Source organism: Odontomachus brunneus, unplaced genomic scaffold, assembly GCF_010583005.1.
Source record: "Odontomachus brunneus isolate Ranch 3 - 2012 unplaced genomic scaffold, Obru_v1 Obru_scaffold_061, whole genome shotgun sequence".
Classification (NCBI taxonomy): Eukaryota; Metazoa; Arthropoda; class Insecta; order Hymenoptera; family Formicidae; genus Odontomachus; species Odontomachus brunneus.
Genome location: NW_022639511.1, coordinates 1,359,986 through 1,366,241, shown reverse-complemented (window position 1 = coordinate 1,366,241; position 6,256 = coordinate 1,359,986). Strand labels below are relative to the sequence as shown.

At 31.2% G+C, this 6,256-nt stretch overlaps 1 protein-coding gene across 2 annotated transcripts in view; it reads right to left on the bottom strand.

The window, feature by feature from the left end:
- LOC116846157 (protein phosphatase PP2A 55 kDa regulatory subunit) overlaps positions 1-6,256 on the bottom strand; it is a 235,611-nt gene that overhangs the window by 44,143 nt on the left and 185,212 nt on the right. The window lies entirely within an intron of this gene.

The following is a 6,256-nucleotide window of genomic DNA, read 5'->3' as shown; positions in this document are numbered from 1 at the left end:
GGGGGGGGGGGGGGGGTAAGCGCGCGTGCAGGCGAGCAGTGTGAGGATGTAGCAGATACCTTCCTAACTTACAAATTCGATGTTTTCGTATATACGGAGTCCAAAAATTACTTTCATTTTATACAACTTATTTTGTTAATAATTTTTTAACAAACAACGAGCGACAATTAAAACTTTTTGCACGTTATTCAGGAGGTTAACCTTGACAACATATGTCAAGATGATTGAAATCTATGAGGTCGCTATTATTATGTATAATTACCATTTTTTGTTATTATTATCTCTTTTTTCAATTATACTAAATTTTCTCCACAAGGAATACATACTTTTTCTTTATTTTTTCAACTTTTAAAATTATATTCTATTAATTCTTGTAAAGCATATGATTTTATCAACTTTTCTGGCAATTGAAGTAATAGAATATGATTTGACTAGATTTCTATAGCACATTTTACTATAAAATTTCCTCCATGTAATGATGTATATTTAATGTGAACTCGCAAGCTGCGTTCCAACATTTACTACCAATACTGAAACTCTATACTAGAGATGGGACATCAAACAGAAATAATCGATTATAAGCTATAATCAGTATCGATATCGCTCATCTCTATATATGTACATAATACAAACTATAGATCTTAAGTACTGGTAGTGAATATCGGAACGCAGTCGTAATCATCATTAAACTTGATTAAATTTACCAATGAAATTATTTTATTTTATTTACACGTTTACTGGTAGTGAATATCGGAACGCAGTAATCATCATTGAACTTTATTAAATTTACCAATGAAATAATTTTATTTTATTTACGCGTTTACACTAGACGAAAAGATACATAATCGATTTAATATTTATTGCGCATAATATACATCCATTTTTATTGGTGCAGTCTATACGGGAATCTTTGTAATATTTCACCTACGAAAATCTTTTCTTTCTCATCAATTAATTTTAAATTCAGATTGCACGTTTGCAATGCGGATCGCGGACATCACAAGCGCAGATTGATATAAAACTATAAGAAAATGTACGTGAAATTATAAATATAACTTGTACAAATATAACTTGTATAAATATAAATGTACGTGAAATTATAAATATAAATATGTACTACATGGTCGATCTAATGGTCGATCATGAATATTTTCCTCTAGTCTAGCGTAAATTCGTGAATCAATAACAATCATTATAGATACATGCTGCTTATTACAGCCTATATATATTACAAATGCAATCTGACGGACAAACGCGCATCGCTTGTGTGCATGCGTATACGTGTGATCTGAAGTTAAATCGCTTGGCGATGCGGCTTGATGAACAAACTCATTCGCTTATATACATGCATAGGTGTGTCTGAAAAAATCTGAGAATCTGCGCGAAAATAAAAAAGATTTTTCGCGGGCAAGATTTCGAGATCTCCGTATTACCTGCACTAATCTTAATCAAACTTAGTGCAAATTACGCGCGCGCTAAACATTATATAAGAAGACTTTCATTAGATTTTCGATTATAGTTTTCGTGCTTGAAATATTTGACTCGGAAGACCAATCGACCCAGAAATTCCAGATAAGCTTACATGATCGCGTTATTTTGTTTCATACGTACTCGGCGTCGTGCCGCGACCGCGGCGCTTAATATGTTTGACCGTTTTAATATTTCTTCAAAAATGGAATCATAATAATAGATCTTACTCCTCTTGATTTTTTTCTATGGGAATACTTAAAAAATAAATCAGGAATAAAATACAGGGCCTATGAGAGTTCAAGCACAGGTGTTATAGTGGAATATCAAATAATCTAAGTATTAGTGAAAATCCTCAATACTGTGAGGAGGCAATTTATTAATTGTTTCGACAACTGATCAATGTATTATCTCTTTTATGATAATTTTTTTAATTTTTTTATTGAGGAGGGTCAGAAAATTTGATCGAAACGCATTTGATAACTTTGTTTATGTCGTATTAATAAATTGCCTCCTCACCGTATTAAGGACTTTCATTAATACTTAAATTAGTTGATATCGCACTATAACACCTGTGCTTAAACTCTCATAGGCCCTGTATTTTATTCCTGATTTGTTTAAAAAAAATCCTTTTTTGTTTTAATTTAAAAAATGAAGTTTATCACGATATCCACGCAATACCAGAAGACACACGAGAAAGAATTCGACGCGCATACGCCACAATCACTCCGGAATTTCTCGAAAATATATGGAAATTAACAGTTGTCACTTTAAACACCTTCTATAAAAAAATGTACACCTTTATACTGGGACAAATAAATTTTCAGTTTGTTTTTCTAAATGTGATTTTTGTAATTCAAAATCATTTGTAGATCAACATATACTATATAGTTGAATTTGTTTTTGTAAGCTTTACATCATTACGTTAATAAAAATACGTCATTTTATTTAAAAAAATGTCGATGTCCTTGAAATCTCATACAAAATGACAAAAAAATGTTCGTTTTACCAAAATATTAATCCCTTTGAATCGAACAACTTTTGCCTTTTTTTCATAACATCAAAGAAAACAGAGATATTCTAAGTGCTCAAGTTAGAGGAAACACCCTGTATATGGTTCTCGTGTAAAAACGTATCTCCAACGTATGAAATTTTATTGTTGTTTCACGATCACGAAGTGTCATGCTTCTTTTTCGAGCGATCGGAATATACTATTACAAAGGAGTCGAAGGTGTCTCCAGTGTTGTCATTTGAGTAGTTCGCTGACCGATATATATACAGGGTGTCATATTAATCGAACCAAGCAAATATCTCTAAAAATATGGAAGATACGGGAAAATATTTCAAACAAAAGTTGTATGGTTCGCAGGGGGACATAAGATGGTACAATTGGCTTGACCCTGGATAATCGTTTGAAAGTCACGTGAAGATCACCTTCAATTTCTTAAATGGAAACCTCCATTTTTCATTGCATATTCTTGTAGCTTACCTCGAGAGCTTTCCAAAATATTATAATAAAATATTTTTTCATTAAGTATCTTTTGAGTTAAAAGGCTTCAAAGTTACAATATTATTGCCATTAGCATTGATACCCAAGGTATTCGACCGACGGCTGAAACCTTTTGAATGTTGTTCAGGGTCATGACCTTGACAACATTTGTCAAGGTCAAGGCGATTGAAGGCTGTTCCTAATATTTTCATTTCTTCAAATTTTACAGTGAAAACAAAAATAATAATTTAAAATCATGGGGTAACATGTGGAGTTCGATTGACTCTAAATGATTATATGAAGGTTACAATGCTTCGTCGGGGCCACAAAGAAGCACACGTGTGAAATCCCATTAATAAATTTCTTTAATAATCATAGCATTGTGATCTTCATATGATCCTTTAGAGACAATCGGACTCCATATGTTACCCCATGATTTTAAATTATTATTTTTGTTTTCACTATAAAATTTCCGTATCTTCCATATTTTTCGAGATATTTGCCTGGTTCTATTAAAATGACTCACCATATATCAAGAACAATACATATACAATATATGTGTGTATATATACTTGTATATATACAAGGTGTCCTTAATTTAGATGTTCGAGTGCAGGTGTGTAGAGGTAGAATTTATAAAATTAAGTAGAAAAATCCTGTATCATTTTGTAAACTACCACGGTAATTATTACGATCTTAATGAAAAAAATTAGCGCTAATCAATATGCACGATGCGATGAGACGAACTGTTTTTTTTTCTTTTTTAAAGATTAGCGACTTTGTCATAGTGTCTTCAGTCTTCCTTGTGAAATAAAATGACTATATAACACATTGTTTCTATTTCTCCAAATATGTTAAATCATTTTTAACTTTCCTAACCCTTCATTAACTATTCTCTGCTCCTATATTACAAATTGCTTTCTCACCTTCATATGAGGAGGGAGGGGGGATGATACCATTCAAACAAAAATTTATAAATAAAATTTCAATCACTCATTGTGACGTTTTGCGATAGACTTGGAGGAGTTTTATGTTCCAAACAAACATATATATTTAACATGTTTTCTGATTTCTTAGCAACACCAAATATAAGCATGAGTCTAAAAATCATGTTTCGCAATCATTTAATTTTCACTGTTGTTACAAAACAGTTAACAAGCCCAAAGTATGTTTCTTGAGATTGTCTACAGAGCTCATGCCACTGCATCGCATATTTAATTTTTTATTAATATTTCAACGATTATTATGATATTTTATAAAATGGTAGATAATTTTTATATTCAGTTTCACAAATTTTAGTTACATAGGAGCGCTCGAACATTTAAATCCAGATATTCTGTATGAAAAGATGATTCCTAAAGTAGTTGTAACACTAAATGCTTTCAGGGGGCTACTTAAATCTATTTATCAAACAAAATTACGTTTCTATATATTTATTTCGCTATCTAAATATGACTATTAGTTTGAAACAAAATTAAAAGAAATAAATAGTGTATTTGATTTCACAATTTCTCTTGAGAATGTAGAGCGAATTGAAATGAACAGTCTAATCGTTAAAGATAGAAGAAGGAAGGCGTATAAGGTGGCGGCGGAACACCGTGCGTTCGAGATCTGCGTATCTTTTCATTTCGGAAAGAGAAAAATATCGAGAACACGATTTGCTAGGTCGGATTTTTCGTTTGCCGACCGACTGCTCTAAACCACTGAACTATCTGACGCTCCACGCTCACGACACTCTCCCCTCTCTACATAACGCTCAGAGATGTTGTTCGGAAGCGACATCTCTGGCGCGATCCCGAGCGCACGGCGACCACAAAGAGAAACATTGTTACTGTACCAAATGGTACAGCTGTCAATCTCTCAAAGTTAAAGGTTACTATCCTTTAAGACCTACTGCCTATGTATGTCCGTCTCCACCGTTGCCCCCCCCCCCCTCCGGTGCAAATAAAAAAATCTAATCGTTATTATTGCGAAAATCGCAATAATAATTGAGGTATTAATTATAAAAAATGTTTTAATAATCACACATGATATTGTAAATGAGTTAAAGTGGCAATGTTTGTCGTCGTGTGTTTGTACATTAGCTCGAACTGAGCAAAAGTTCTTTACCATTTTGCAAATAACCACGTAAATTTCCAATTATTAATTAAAGAAAATTGTTGCACAATTTTTCGCGGTAATACATCAACCTTCTTTAATTAATAACTAGAAATCTACATGCTCATTTGCAAAATTATATAGGACTTTTTTATTTAGTTTGACTTAATGTACACAAGCACACGACGGTAGACGTCGTTACTATAGTTCATCTATCATCAAGTGTCATTATTTACAAATCTTCTTTAATTAATATCTCGATAGTTATTGCGAATTTCGCAAAACAGTATGGGATTTTTGTATTGACCTCAATCCGCTTTACGCTCTCGCAAGAGATTGTAAAATCGAGCTTATTTATAATATTATGTATATACACTCTGTATATACACATTATAAATAAAAAATTATTGTTCCTTATTTCTCTTATAAATGCTTTATTTATATATCAGTTTATCTAATAGAGATATAAAGAGATAATAAAAAAAGATATATATATATATATATATATATATATATATATATATATATAAGTATATCTATATGTGTATGTACTTCGACTATTACTATAAATTATAAACTTTCTATTCCATAATAATTTAAAAACAAAATAGTGAATAATTCTAAAATTTATGCATAATGTACATATATTGGCCTTTAATACTATAGCAATTTTTCGTTAAAATCTCCTCTCCCTCTCCCTAAATATAGTTTGACAATTAAAATATGATTATGTCCTCAACTTGATATATGAAACACATGTTAAAAATGTCAACTTTCATTGCAAATATTTCAGCTTACTGAATTGTCAATCTACTTATAATTGCGCCAATTAATTAGATCATATTTAAATCTGTATATCGTGCAAGTTTCAACGAATTCTTAAAATACTCATTTTATGCTACAATTACCTTGATTATATAACAATACTATAACAGGCGAATCTAGAATCAAAACAAGGAAAACACGTTACGCGTTGGGAAAAAGGGGAAAGGGGAAGGGAAAGGCAGTGTATATTTCAAACAATAATAAATCTAAGGATTTCTATGTTATAGCACCTGATACTACATAGTTAGAAATTAGTGAGTACCGTTCGAGTAATTTTAATACGTTTGTTTAAGAAACTGTTTCTACAGACACCCGTATTATATATATATATATATATATATATATATATATATATATATATATATATATATATATATA